The 15,715-nt window shown below is 40.0% G+C and overlaps 1 protein-coding gene across 1 annotated transcript in view; it reads left to right on the forward strand.

The window, feature by feature from the left end:
* Window positions 1-15,715, forward strand: part of XKR4 (XK, Kell blood group complex subunit-related family, member 4) — a 675,577-nt gene that overhangs the window by 20,372 nt on the left and 639,490 nt on the right. The gene's annotated exons all lie outside the window — the stretch shown is intronic.

The following is a 15,715-nucleotide window of genomic DNA, read 5'->3' on the forward strand; positions in this document are numbered from 1 at the left end:
GGGAGAAGGGTGCAACAATGAATGAATGGAATTCCAAAATCTCTGTAGATGTTCATTGAAATGAAAAATAAACAACCTAAATTTAAAAAAAAGTACCTAGTTGTATTGAGGAAACCAGTATACAGGATACATCTATGTCATGGCCCTGCTAAAGCATGCGTTTTATCTCAGTCTCCCAGAAAAGATCTGTAATATTGGTTTTCATAAAAAGGAAGAGAATTTTATGCCAGCTATCAAAAAAAATGCTATAATAAACAATCAATTGTCCAAAAAAAAAAAAAGAAAAGCTGAGTTGTGCAGGTTGTAGAATTCTGGTTCTTATTTTTCTGAAATATGAGCCTTATTAATCCAAAGGCTGTGTGAAAAAGACAGGAGGACTATGAAGGCAGGGAGTCTGACCTCTAATAAGGAGGAATTGTCCCATCGATGACATCCCCATAAGATCAGATATGCCCTCCATGCTCCCTTGCCTATTTCTACTAATTTTAACAAAAGTCCCACTGATGGGGTCCAAAGTCTGTTGCTATAAATACGCAGAACTCATGGAAAAATACAATTATGGAGTTATTAGGGAAGTTAACCAGTTACAACTCCAGTTGGAAACAGGATATAATTTCTCAGTCAGGACAACTTCTGAAGTGTGCTTATAGGCCCTTCAACCCCTCAGCCTTACTGCTCTAAGTCTTACAAAGTTTTCTTATTCCTGATGATTATAGCATTTCCTCTATCCCAAAGCCCTTCAGCAAACTTGGGTGATGACTTCTAGGTTTGGTTCTGTGGGACAGCAGTCTCAAGGTCAGTTCTATCTCACACCAGGTCTCTTGTTCTCTGCTATGGCTGCTGCTTCTCTCGTAGATTTTGCCCTAAAGAACACATGCTGCTTTCTGTTCTACTTCTTTCTCATATTGAGATTCCCAAATTTTTGCCACTAACTCTACCCAATTTAAGCCTGGTGGAATAGTGAAACTAGGAGATGCCCTGCTGGATAGACTGTTGTTGTTGTTAAGTGCCGTAAAGTCTCAGGCGACTCATAGCGACCCTATGAAGGAGAGTCCTCAACACTTGGGTGCGTTTCATCCTCTCTCCAGGTTCATAGGTTTTCCGGAGGCAAGCTATTATGGAAGTGGATGCCACTCCTCCTGCCAAGCTTGTTTTAATCGGGGAGCTCCACCCCACTCTCTGTTCGCATTGGGTAACCAGCCATTAATGCATTTGACACATCAGTGTCACAGTGTTCAGCTTCACAGCAACCACAAGTGACCGCTGTATGGCAACTTGTACACCAGGGCTATACGATCTAGAGGAATGTCTGAACAAAAGCAATGAAAGACAGGCCCGAGGGCCACAGATTAAAAGTCACCCACCTTCAGCTTGGTAGAATTGCCTTCTTTCCACTGAGCCAGCTGATCTCTCTCTCCATGTTGATGTTATTGTTGTTAAGCGTCGTTGAGTCGCAGGCGACTGATAGCGACCGTATGAAGGAGAGTCCTCAATGCTTGGGTGTTTCTCATCCTCCCACTGGATAGAGTAGCACATTGCATGTGAATTTTGCATAGAATATTGCATGTTCCAGCTTGACCATATGGCAAAGCCAAGGGCAATGGCTTAGTAAGCTTTTGTACAGTAGAACCACTGCACTGGAGGTGGCATCTTTGGTGGTTTGAGTCCACTAGTGACTCTATGGGAGAAAGATGGACAGTCTCCTCCCATGAAATTCACAGCTTCCCCAAAACCCTCTCAAGGGTTAGCTCTAAGTCAGGCATAACTCAGCAGCAATGAGTGAGTGGATGATTTTTCCAAGAAACAAGTGTGACTAATTCACATGCATACTCCTGAGTGTAGGGGCTCAGGTTTCTGGACAACGTTCATCCTCAGTCTTTAATCTGAGCAAGGTAGAACAAGGTGACTTTGTGTCTGTTTGGTAGATTGAAAACAGTTGACCTCTGGCAATGAGTTACTAGAATATTTTAGTAGAACCACATGAAAAGATTTCTCAGGACCAATTGTCTCCCTACACCAACTCCTCTGTGACCCAGTAGGTTGGGAAACTGGTCATACTTGAGGACGTAGAATGATTCTGTCTGGTCAAAGGCTATTTACCTTCCCAAGTGAGAAAATATGTTACTCAATAATGCAACCAAATGTTACAGTGCCATTATTTCACACTAAAATAATAAAAATGGTGCCAAATAATATATATTTTTGTGTTGATGTATTACCAATTTTATGAGTTTACATGGAATTGAATAGAGATGGATGGCATTCATAGAAATGCACCTTTGCAAAGTTATTGGTTTTTAGTCTTCCTTTAAAAGTATCAAGGGTGGTGTGGGGAAGGGTGAGTCTGAGATCCCACAAGGAGAAATTGTCCTCACCAACAACATCCACAGTGTAAAACTCATCCCTGTAAGAACAGACGTAGACCCCCACTCTGCTGCACCTGATTCTACTAATTAATGGTTCCAAAATTTGTTGCAAACGACCACACAGACTTTACAGGCTCTCATTTTACTCACAATTGTGGGGTTTATTAAGGAAACAAATTGGTGGGAGGAAGGCAAAGGATACACACAATGCAGGTTCGGAGTCAGTAAACTGTTTTTCCAAGCTAGGTTAATAGCAAGACACTATTCTTTAATTAGTTCATTCAGCTTCTCAGTCAACAGCAAGATACAGTCCTTCAATTAATCTAAGCAGTTTCTCAGATAACAGCAATATACCTCTGGCAGAGGACCATCTGGCCTAAAGGGACATACGCTTCTTTCTCTGCTGCTGCTCCTTTTTTGGTATTGAGACTCCCAAATTCTGCTACTGAATCTATTCAGTTGTAGTGGTGAGACCAGCCAATCACCTTGTGAATAGGCTGACACTTCCTGTGAGGATGAACTGGCTCACATAGCTGTTAATGATGTAGATGAGGACCTAACTATAGGACAGCTGGATCAGATTAAAGACAATGGTCTAGAGAAGCCAATATTTTAGCTAGATCTACTCCCTTTTGTGTAGCAGCTACCTGCTTCTTCACCCGTCACTGTGATAGCTCGGTTCAGTGCACTTACATGCTTCTCTGGAGAGTAAGTCCATAGATGCTGTGTTTATGGTTGTTCTCCCTGTGTGTATGGCCCAACTGCTGGCTTTTCACTGTGGTCATGGCACTGTCTCTGGCTACTGAAAATATGCCATATAGCTCACCCAACTGAAGTGTGCTCTAAGAGCCAAATATACAGCAGATTTCTTAAGATTTCATATGACTTAATGATAAATCATTATCATATGATTGCATGTTGAATCACTAATGATACCACTGTTATTTTGATTAATCAGTTAAATGTGCATTAAAATAAATTCTGACTTAAACACACATGTTGTTGTTGTTTAAGTGCTATCGACTCGCACGCGACTCATAGCGACCCTATGAAGGAGAGTTCTCAATGCTTGGGTGTCTTTCATCCTCTCTCCAGGTTCATAGGGTTTCCAGAAGCAAGCTGTTAAGGAAGTGGATGCCACTCAGTGTGGGAGCTTTTGTAGCATAGTCTGTAAGGATTTGCACAGCTAAACTGAAGGCATCTCTCTGGGGGTTCAAACCCATTGGCGTCTCCATGGGGCGGGGGCGGGAAGTAGGCATTCTCCTGTGAGGTTTACAGCTTCTGAAAACCTGTTGAGGGGTCAGCAAGGAGTTGTGACTCAATATAAATTAGTTTTGAGGCCAGAAAACTAAATACATTGAGCTTGAGAAATGCTGAACATGTTCTTCCCTTTTGGCTTTAAAACTACAGATCTTTGCAAATTTCAGTAATAATTTATTTTATTACCTGAAGCTGCCCTTTAAAATTTTCTGTTTAGCTCTTTTAATTTAACATTTCTTCCATTTGTTTTAATGAGTTATACATTAAAAAAGCAAGCTTCAGAGTGTTTTTCTGACATCCATTTTGGCGTTTCCCCCTGTAGTCTTTTTATTGACCTTTTGGTATCTTCATATATGATGTCTTTGATGTCATCCCACAATTTGCCTGGTTCATTAGTGTTCAGCATGTTAAATCTGTTCTTGAGATGGCCCTAAATTTCAAGTGGGGCTTATATGTTGTTACTGCTAAGTGCTGTCAAATCCAGTACAATTATAGTGACTTTGTGAACAAAAGACCTGAACCCTCTCCTATCCTGCGCCATCCATGTCTCCTCTGACACACTTGAGACCATTGCTGCAGTCACTCTGTCAGCTCATCTCCTTGAGAGTTTTCCTCTGTATCTTTGAACTTCTGCAGTAAATGCTTCATGTAATTTTCAGTTTCAGCAAGTAAGGTTGTGTCATTAGTATTAATTCACGTTGTTGGTAAGTCTTCCTCCATTCCTGAAGCCACACTCCTCCTCATAATGTCCAGCCCTCCAGATGATCTGTTCTGTGTAGAGTACAGATTGAAAAAGTGTGGAATTCGAACCATGTAATGTTTCCTTGTTCTGTTCTGAAGAGTGCTTCTTGGTCCAAGTGTAGGTTTATAGCTCCTATAAAATTAAATATGTGCACTCACATAAAACTATCCAGCATTTTAAAAAATAAAAAACAACTCTGTTCAGTATTTTCATATCTCAAGAGAAGTACTATTAATTTTCATTTTAAATATAGACAAACCGGTTCATAGGAGTTGTGTTCTGTATTGGTTCCAACTCATAATTGAATAGAACATAGTAGAACTGCCCCGTAGGGTGTGCTAGGCTGAAGTCTTTTATGGTGTAGATTGTCAGGTATTTTCTGGGGTGAGTTTGAACTGCCTGACTTTTGTATAGCAGCCCAGTGCTCAGCTAGAGCACCGTCACACCCACTAAATAGAAAGCTTTTGGACTAGTTCTCTTTTATCTCATTCCCAGATCTTCTTCTCAGCCCACTCTATTGTACTACTCCGAAATTCATGCAAGAGAACTTTTCAGAAAAACATTTTCTTATCTTTCAGAAAGCACCTGGACCTCAAATAGTTGCAACAAGTTCAGTTTTTCTGTGCGGTCTATTGAAATGGGTTAATCATAGTGAAAACACTTTACTGTAACCACCAGGAAAGCTAGAGACACAACTTTTTATTATTGTTAAGTGCTGTGGACTCAGCCCAACTCATAGCTACCCTGTGTACAGTGGGCCTAAAACCTAGCCCAATCACCATACTCACAGTCTCTTCTGTGTTCAGTCCCATTGTTGATGTCTCTGTGCCTGTCTATCTTATTTAGAGACTTCTCAGGCTTGAGTGAAGTAAAATTTGAGTTTTGATTTGGCTGTTAGCTTCTCAGCTATCCATTGTTGTGGGGTGAGTTTTGGGGTGCCATCAAGTTGCTTCCAGCTCATGGTGACCCTGTTTACAACAGAATAAAACTGTGCCTGGTCTTCTGCCATTATTACTCTCTTTGCTGTGCTCATGCCCATTGTTGCAGACACTGTGTTGGTTCACCTTGTTGAGGCTCTTCTTTCATTGTCCCTCTACTTTTCCAAGCATCATATCTTTTCTCAGGTAGACCCTTCTAATAACATTCCCAACATAATGTGAGACAAAGGTCTCACCATCCTTGATTTTAAAGGAACATTCTGCCTGCATGTCTTTAAAGATTCGTTTGTTTTTTTTGCAACCCATGGCATATTCAGTATTCTTGCCAGCTCCACATTTCTTCCTTCTTCATTGCCTGACTTTCACATGCATTTGGAGCAAGTGAAACAAGTATGACTGGGATCAGACGTCTTAGACCTGAAAGTGACATCCTTGCTCTTTAGATCTTTGGCAGCAGATTGTTATTTGATTTTTTTTGACTGCTGCTTTGCGAATGTTAGTTGTGGATCTAAATAAAATGAAATAATTTATAGCTTTAATCATATTCCTTATTCATTTCTCAACTTTCATATGAATATGAAGCAATTGAAAATAACATGGCTTTGAGGCTAGGTGGCTGGAAGGAGACACAGCAGATAATTTCTGAAGCCCTTTGCAGGTCTATAATTTTGTGAAACCTGGTCCATAAATGGAAACAATTTTTTAAAACTCTTTTTGTACTCTTTATGGAGTATATACTTGGCAGACAATGGCATTGATTGGTCTAGATTTCTGATAAATGACACCTGGGATTGAGATATTAATCCAGACTTAAAGCATGAAGATGACAGCTTATTTATTCATTATGTGCCACTTTTGTTGGTAACTAATAGGAAAATATATACTTTTTCCTTTGGGAAATGCATGACAGTAAGTATGATAAGTAGCTTCTATTCCCAAGTGAATATTATGCAGTTAACCTGTATTTATATCCTCATTTTGCATGCAGTCATGCTTTGCATGTGCTGTGTTTCTACTCCACATATGTTCATGAATTACGAATTTAACAACAGCACATAAGACAAAGCACCTCTGTCACAGCTTTCCATTGATAGCATTGGAATTTATATCTGTGGGACTTAATTTCAAATTCATCGTAAAGACCTACCTCAAAGGACCCCTCAAAATAGTCCAGCATGTGCAAGTTCTAGGAGATAATATTCTCAAATGGATACAGTTAAAATTTTTTTCCAAATCAGAAACGTTAGCTTCCGCTGCGCAGTCAGCCCACAGCAACTGCTGATCAAATGCAGAATGGAGCAAAGAGCTGTCTGTGTCAAGTCATTTTCATGAACACTTGTAAATCAGATCTTTGTGATCCATTTGGTTTCCACTGGATGAGTTTTCAAAAAATTTCCAGAACTTTCTTGTTCTTTTCTAAAACACAAGAGCAAATCTGCACTGAATTAACAGATGCTCCTCCTACTCAGTAGCTTGCTTTAAAAGGGCTTGCCAGCTTCAGCCTGGTCCTTATTTTTGGTAACATTTCATGAAAGATAAGCATATTGGATTTTCTTTTCAGTTCAGTGGCATCTTTGTAAAGTATAACTTCTCCAGAGGGACTAGGTGGTGACTTCCAAATATGTTTGTAATGTTTCTGATGTAAAATAGTTGCAGATGTACTTAGATTTTTGTTTTCTAGTAGTATGTTTAGGAAACTTGCATATGCATACCATTGTTCTTTTTCTCATGATTTTCTTCTATGTATACATCTGATCATGTGGCAGTGTAGTTTGGAATATGTTGGAAAGAGCAGCAGGGATTTAATTAAACTCAGAAACTCTTGCGTGAGAATTCCCTCATCCATTCATTTAATGAATATTCATCATCAGGATTTAGTGTATGCCAGGCTTTAGGCACACCAAGATTAATAAGATGTGCTCGCAGGCTTGAACAATCAATGTCTTGTGAGTTCTTCTACCTTAAATATTGTTGTGTGCATTTAGCAATGGAAAGAATACAATTCGTTGGGAGAATAGAGAGGTGTACTTCTGCCTGCAAGATTTCACATAGGGGTGACTTTTGAGTAGGACACAAATGTTTTCAGAACATCCTAGGAAAGAGAATTTCAAACAGAAAGTGAAGAAAGGACAAAGATACAGGAAATCATGTTGTATTGGGGAGACAGTCCTTAGCAGCTAATAGAGAAAGGCTATGAGGATATAATAAGTTAGTTTCGAGCCAGGTTAACCAAGGCCTTTGGTGCACTCCAGAGAATGTGGACTTGGCTCTGTAGGTGAATGGAGAGCCTCTGAGTGTTAGAGAATACCCAAGGGACTTGTCCAGAGAGTTCTTTTTGAGCACTTGTCCTTCAGCAATGGGAAGAATTGAAGAGCAGGTTCAGTATTCTAGAAATATTGGGAAAGGGTGGCTTCAGCTCTTTCAGAGTTAAGGAAAAGAAAATGTGGGTAGGGCAGTGGCCTCAGAAAAGACTGTAAAGTTGAAAAATGCTTTATAATGATTGAATGAAATGAGAGGGGGGAAAAAGGAGAAAACAATTAAGCGGGCTTGGCCAGGTTCTCATTATAGATTCAGACAGTACTGGTGAAGAACTCTATTTATTGAATTATTGGAAAAGACATAAACGTAAACAGTTGGGAGCATGTTAAATAAAGATACTCTGTAAATGGAGGCTGGGCAATTAACAAAGATTTACCAAAGTCAAGCTAAATACAGTATAGTGGATAATTAATGAGCCTGTGACAACTCAGTAATAACCACCTTGAACTTTTACAATAGTGTATTAACATACATGCCTGTCAGAGGATGGTGTGCTTTTACTGCTGGCACTAGTTGGCCAGGAGTGTTCCCCCACCACCCCCAAAACTAATTAGGGATTCCTAGTGAGTGAGCCTGATGATTAGCCTCCTGAGCCAGAGGTGACTGACTGCCATTCACTCATGGGCTTCTTGTTGAGCCTGGAAGAAGTTGGACTGTGAATATCCCTTCACTTTCCTCAGTTCCCTTGGCTGTAGATGTTACTTTTGCTTTCAATATACATACAGCTTTCCATCTTTAGGAAATGAGCTGCTATTTTCAGTGAAGGTTGGTGATCTCCAACCTGGAAGACTATGAGATGGTACAGCCTGAATGGTGAGACTGTTCACAATGACCAGTCATCAGCTGGTCAGTCGCTGCCATCTACTTTGGAAAGGACACATAGCTGGCCTTACAGCAGGTTTCTGAAGGTGTAAATCATATAGGTGAAGATGGCTTATCCACCTTTGAACTTGGTCTTTGAATTAGCAGTGCAACTCCTTATGGACTAGGCCACCTGAACTCCTGTAAAAATGACTGTGTGGTAAATGCTCAATTTCTGATGCTTTTTGGGTTAAAAATCAGTAAACTACCTATGATTCCATCAACACCAGCTCTTTGGGGTCCCACGTGCGAGTCTGAATTATGCTCCCTAAGGGTTTCAGTGGCTGCATTTTGGAAGTATATCCCTAGACAGTTTTGTGAGCTGCATGGTCTTGAACCTCCATCCTCTCTGTTAAGATTTAAGTGTGTTAAAACTTTGTATCACCCAGTAAGTGCATGGTTTTTCTTTTGTTTTTAAAAATCTCACCAAGTATGCTATTCTTCAGAGAGTGGTGCTTTGGAGACCAAAAATCTTTTTCCGTTTCATATTTTCTTTGTGTAATACCTTTTTTGCATCTGTTACTGTTGTTTTGTACCACAAAGTTGGAACAGACCCATAGCTGACTGTCTGACAAGTTTTCAGAGACAGTTAATTGCATGAGAGAGATTGTTCATCCTTCTCCTGAGGAGCAGCTGGTAGATTAGAACTGTGTGTGTTTGGGATTGCAGCACAGCTTCTTGCTGTTAGGCCACCAGAGCTCTCTTGGGAAAATGTTCTTTTGGGGACATGAAGTTAACACATGTTATTCTAGAAAAAGTTAAGGTGTCATGGACTGATCCAAGTTACAGGTGCACTAAAATTTGGAAGTGGCTTACTGACTAGGCTCTATTATTTTAATACAAGTTACATAATCTTGAATGAAAAATAGGTAAATTAATAAAATTTTTCTAGTGATACCTTTAGAAAACTGCATAGAATTATCTATATGCCAAACACCTAGATAGTATTTTCTTGTCTAGATAATATACTTTGGTTTCAAAAAAGTGAAGTAAAGCCTATTATTACAAAGCTGTATATTTTCAAAATCTTTTTGATTGGAACTTCCATGGATTTTTATGCTAACTCAGCAATTTATTCTGTTAAATAGCCCTAAGGAAAGCAGATATTCTTTTCCAGAAGAGACTGCACAGGACACACACACACTTACACCCTTCTGAAGTTCTTTGGCAGCCTGTTACAGACTTGACAATTGCCCTGGAATAGCAGCAGATCACTCAACCCTGCTTGCCTTGGGCATGGCCTTTAATTGACTGGGAAATTGTACACAAATGGATGGCAGACAATCAGTTCTTTTTAACTCTTAAAAGGTCTTTCAGAGTCTTTACTCAAACTCTGTCAGCCCAGATTGAGTGCTGCCATGTGTCTGCCACTCTTTTGTACTGTATGTAATGTCTTGAGTGTTGCTGTGATACTGGAAGCTATGCCACTAGAATTTCAAATATTGTCACCATCACTCACAGTATGTGGATTTCAGCAGAGCTTCTAGACTGAGGCAAGGAAGAAAAGCTTGATAATCCCCAGAGACCACAAAAGATCATTGTCTGATTAAGTGCTGGAAGACATGCCCGCTGGGTTGGAAGACACTCAGAGCACACAGTTACACCTGTGGACTTGGTGATAGTAGTGGCTGTGAAGATGGCACAGGACCGGCCAATGTTTCATTCTGTTGTTCATGGGACCACCATGAGTTGGATTTAGTTCAGTGACAGCTAGCAGCAGCAAAGAGTTGATGTATTTTTATAATTTTTAAAAAACAGAAATTAAGAATTTTGTTATCAGTTGACATTGTTTATCCTTGATCACATAAATTATGCAAGAATTCTTTAGTTTTTCTTGAGTCTATAAGGAGTTGAGTTGTAAAATCTTTCCCTCCTTCCTTTGATTCCTGTGGCCCTAGATGATGTTTTGGATTTCAGTGGAATGCGCCTCAAACTGACTTTGTGCTCCATAGAAACAACTTTTGCATTGGTGTGAAAGGTTTTTGCATTATTGTTGTGTGCCATCAAGTCAGAATCAAGTCAGAGCTGACTCTTTGGAGGGTTTTCAGAGGCAATTAATTGCATGAGAGAGCTCATGGAGTAGCTGGTGGGATTTGAACCATATGCCTTCAGAGTTGCAGCACAGCTTTTTGCTACTAGGCCACCAGAGCTCATAAATTACTTTCCAAATCTCAAATGTTTTTGGTTTAAGATTGTCTTCAGTTGGGTTCTCTAGAAATACAAACTCTGGGGAACTAATATGTGAGAGATTTACTTCAAGGAAAGGCTCTCGTGGATATAGTGATGGGTAAGTCCCAAGTCCATTAGGCTGGAGACTTGACAGAGGTAGCTGTCTGGACTTAGATCAGCAGGTAAGGCAACAGGCTGCTGGCTCACAGGCTGTAGGGAGTAATGGTACCTGAGATCAGCAGATAATATGGCAGACAACTGGCTCAAGTCCAAAGAACCAGAAGTCAAATGATGAGGCAGATAGAGGATCTACAGATCAAACAGAAAAGTCTAGGAGCTTGCCAGGATATCTTGAGGAAATTCCCCTTTAACTGGTCATTGCATATCCCATTATAGAGGTGATCATTAGATCATCTTTCATTATGAGGATGACATTATCATAACTGCCAAGACACTGAGAGTTATGGCCCAGCCATGTTGATATAACACTTTCGTAATTACAAAGATTGTGTACAAACATTTGAAACTGAAAATTTTATCTAGTATGTTCTGACAATTGATTGACTATGTGTCTTAGTAGGACACTAAATACGTAATGAAACTTACTCAACAGAAACAGTGTTCCTATGTTATTGAGGCCTTTTGACTTCGAAGTAGATTGAGATGATTCTTTCCCTATAGTGATTATAATTAGTGATTAAATTATTGATTAGAATCTAAAGATTTGTGAATGAGCAGTATGTAGTGATATATTTTGCGATTAGCAGATAAATGATAAAGACTCAGTTTATTGCGCTCATCAGAGGAAGAAGAAAAAGTTTTGCCAGGTTGTTGTGCTAATGGTTGTTAGATTCTTTCATGAATTATGACTCATGGCAATGCTGGGAACAGCAGATCTGAACTGTGTCTCCCACGTTTGAGCCACTGTCAGTCCATCTTGTGCAGGGTCTTTCTCTCTGTTGCTGACCTTTCAGCTTTCCTAGCATGATGTCTTATTCCAAGAGCAGGTGTGTTCTGACAGCATACTCAAAATATGTGAGACTGAATGTCACCATTTTTGCCTCTAAGGGGCACCTTGGTTACGCTTCCTTCCAGATAGCCTTGCTCATTCTCTTCATCATTCATGGAGTATTCAGTACTCTTCTTCAACATTACAGTTCAAAGGCACTAACAGTTGTTTTGTTATCCTTATTCATTGTCCAATTCCAAATACATAGGTAACAATTGAAAATACCATGACTTGCATCAGGCATACCCTAGTCTTTAAACTGACATTATTCTATAGCACGTTGTAGAGGTCCATGACAGTAGATTTACCCAAATAACAACATGTATTTTTATTACTTGACTGCTGCTGTCTTGAGTGTGGATTGTGGATCCAAATTAAATGAAATCCCTGACAATATTAGGCTTTTTTCCTAGTATAATTAGTTAATTTCTGAAATCCATGGTGATAAGGACCAAAATAAAAAAGTCTTTCAGAATACTTCTGATACATAAATAGAAAAAGTCATACGTGGTTCCCATGAAATCTTGTCTAAGTTCTGTGACACAGAACAATGTGCCCATATGTCTGTTCATTTGTCTCTCTGGGTGTTTTTCTTTTTCCTGCCTGTGAGTTGAGCCACTGAGTTGTTTATGGCTCATGCCAGTCCCATCGAAGCAGAAGAGATATTCTATGTAGAATTTTCAAGACTGTGCATTTTAGTAAGAAGCAGGTTTTCAGGTCTGCCAGGGGCTCTGGGTGAGTTTGAACCACCAATTTTTTAGCTTGTATTAACTACTGAAAATTAGCCAAAAATGTTTGGAACAGTATCTCAACGGAAAACTGTCAAATGTGCAGGTTGGATTTAGAAGAGGTTGTGGTACTAGGGATATTAAGCTAATGTTAGATGGATCTTAGCAGCAATCAGAGAATACCAGAAGAATGTCTATCTGTGCTTCATTGACTATGCAAAGGCTTTTGACTGTGTGGATCACAACAAGCTATGGCTGCCTCTGAGAAGAATGTGAATCCCAGAACATTTGATTGTGCTAATGAGAAACCTATACTTGGACCAAGAGGTGGTCATCAGAACAGAGCAGGGAGACACTGGATGGTTCAAAATCAAGAAAGGGACCTGTCAGGGATGTATTTTGTCTCCATACCTTTTCAATCTGTATGTAGAACAGATCATCCGAGATGCTGGGCTGTACAAGGAGGAATGTGGCATCAGGATTGGTGGAAGAATCATCAACAACCTGCGTTATGCAGATGACACAACCCTGCTTGCTGAAACTTAGGAGGACCTGAAGCGCTTGCTGCAGAAGGTCAAGGACTGCAGTCTTCAATATGGATTGAAGCTCAATATCAAGAAAACAAAGATTCTCACCACTGGGCCAGTTGGGAGCATCAGTATGGATGGTGAAGAGATTGAGATAGTTAACAGTTTTAGTTTACTTGGTTCCACAGTCGACACTCTTCATACCACCAGCCAGGAAATCATGAGACGAATTGCATTGGGAAAGTTAGCTGTGAGGGACCTCTCAAGAGTACTGAAGTACAATGATGTCAGGCTGGAGGCTAAGGTGTGCTTGATCCAGGCTATAGTCTTCACAATTACATGCTATGTATCAGATGGACGGTGAATAGGGATGATAGAAAGAGCATTGATGCCTTTGAGTTGTGGTGCTGGAGAAGAGTGTTGAATATACCATGTATTTCTAGGAGAACAAACAGGTTTGTCCTGGAGAGGGTGAAGCCAGAATGTTCCCTGGAGTCAAGGATTCTGAAGCTTCATCTGACATACTTTGGGCATGTTGCAAGGAGGGACTGGTCCTTGGAGAGGGACATCATGCTTGGGAGAGTAGAGGGACGGCGCAGGAGAAGAAGACCCTCAATGAGATGGATGGATGGCGCAGAAGAAGAAGACCCTCAATGAGATGGACAGATTCTGTGAGTGGAATGGTGGGAATGAATGTGTTTGAGACAGCGAGGTTGGCACAGGATAGAATGGCGTTTAGGGCTCTTGTACATAGGGTCGCTATGAGTCACAAACGACTCGTTGGCACATAACAACAACAACAACTACTACTACTAACTGCTTAAGCCTTGGGGCCATCCAGTCACTCCTTTTTCTGTGTAAGAAATCATTAAATCTCAGTCACCTAAAGCTTGAATTGTGGTCACAATGTCAAGATCTTATAAGGCATAAGAGCCAGAGCAGCAGAAGGGTGGGAGAAGCAGAAAAGAAGGCTCTGAACATGGTAATAATGGTGAATATAGAAACATTGTATTCTCAGCTGTACTCAGTTTTCATAGATTGACTTGCATTTTCAATAGTAGTTTCTTATTGGAAATATTACGTTATTTGGAAAAATGCCTATTTAGATTATATGTTAGTAATTAAGATTACTTCTTGGTTTTATCAGCGTGGTGCCTCATTCTGCTATTTTAGTGTCTCAGTGGAATTTATGAAGGTAGTAACCTTGATTCATTCACTGCGGTAAGTCCAGCTTTTATATGGTTTCCAGTACATTTGTGTTAGTATTCACTTGATTAAATTAACAAAATGAGTATTAGCACACTGTTGTTATGCACCTTCGAGTTGACTGTGACTCATAGCGACCCTTTGTTCAGGCAATAGCTCTGAACCCTGCTCTAAAACTGAGCCAATCTCACTGCCTCTGACACCTACTCTCATTACTCCAGCTTTTGTGTCACTGTTGTTAGGTGCTGTCGAGTTGAGAAGAGTATGACTCATAGCAATCCTATGAACAGCAGATCTAAAATCCATCCTGTAATATTCCATCTTCACACTTCCTGACACACAAGAGCCCATTGCAGCAGTCACAGAGTCAGTCCACCTGGTTGAGGGTCTTCCTCTCCTTTGCCGACCCTCCACTCTTCTAAGCATCATGTCTTTCTCCAAGGAGTAGCCCCTCTTAGCAACATGCCTGAAATACGTGAGGTGAAGCCTCATCATCCTTGCCTACAAAGAGCACTCCATCTGCACCCTCTCCAAGACATATTTATTTGTTCTTTTTACAGTCCATGGGATGTCCATTGTTCTTCTACAACACCACAATTCAAAGGTAAAAATTCTTCTGTGATCCCTATTCATTGTCCAGTTCTAAGATGCATAGCAAGTGATTAGAAAAGCTATGGCCTGAATCAGACACACCTTAGTTCTCAAACTGACATATTACTCTTTATTAATTTGGAGAGTTACCTAACTGCAGACTTGCCCAACGCAATATGTCTCCTGTTTTCCTGACTTCTGGTACCAAAGGTGTTAATTGTGAATCTAAATAAGATGAAGTTGTTGACAGTTTCAATCTCTTCTCCCTCCACCATGATATTATCCATCAGTCCAGTGGTAAGAATATTTGTTTTCTTGACATTGAGATACAGTCTATATTGAAGGCTACCTTCCTTGATCTTCTGCAACAAGTGCTTCAAGTCATCCTCACTTTTAGTAAGCAAGGTTGTGTCATCTGCATAATGCAAGTTACTAGTGAGTCTCCCTCTGATCCTGATGCCACATTTTTCTTCATAGAGTCCAACTTCTCAAATAATTTGGTCAGCATACACATTTAATAGGCATAGAGAAAGAATATAACCCTGACACACTCTTTTCTTAGTTTTAAACCATGCAGTTTCCCCCTGGTCTATTCACACAGCAAGTTTCACATGAACATAATCAACTGCTCTAGGATTCCCTTTCTTCTCAGTGTCAGCCACACCTTGTTAATAATTGTTGACAATAGCAAGGAGTTGGAAACAACCTAAGTGCCCATCAACAAACAAATGGATAGAGAAGCTATGGTATATCACACAATGGAATTCTACACTGCATTGAAAAACAAGGAACTCATGCAATATTATTCAAAGTGGGTGACCTGAAGGACATTATGCTGAGTGAAATATCTAAGTCACAAAAGGACAAATACTGCATGGTGCCACTGTTGTAGAATGGGACTGACATAAGGGTTGGGGTAAGACTGAGAAAAACTGGATAAATTATGTGTACTTCATTGAAACAGATGAGGGAGAGAATAATTTAAAAGCGATATATGAT

Source organism: Elephantulus edwardii, unplaced genomic scaffold (genome assembly GCF_000299155.1).
Source record: "Elephantulus edwardii isolate Elephantulus edwardi_28Jun2011 unplaced genomic scaffold, EleEdw1.0 scaffold00072, whole genome shotgun sequence".
NCBI classification, from domain to species: domain Eukaryota; kingdom Metazoa; phylum Chordata; class Mammalia; order Macroscelidea; family Macroscelididae; genus Elephantulus; species Elephantulus edwardii.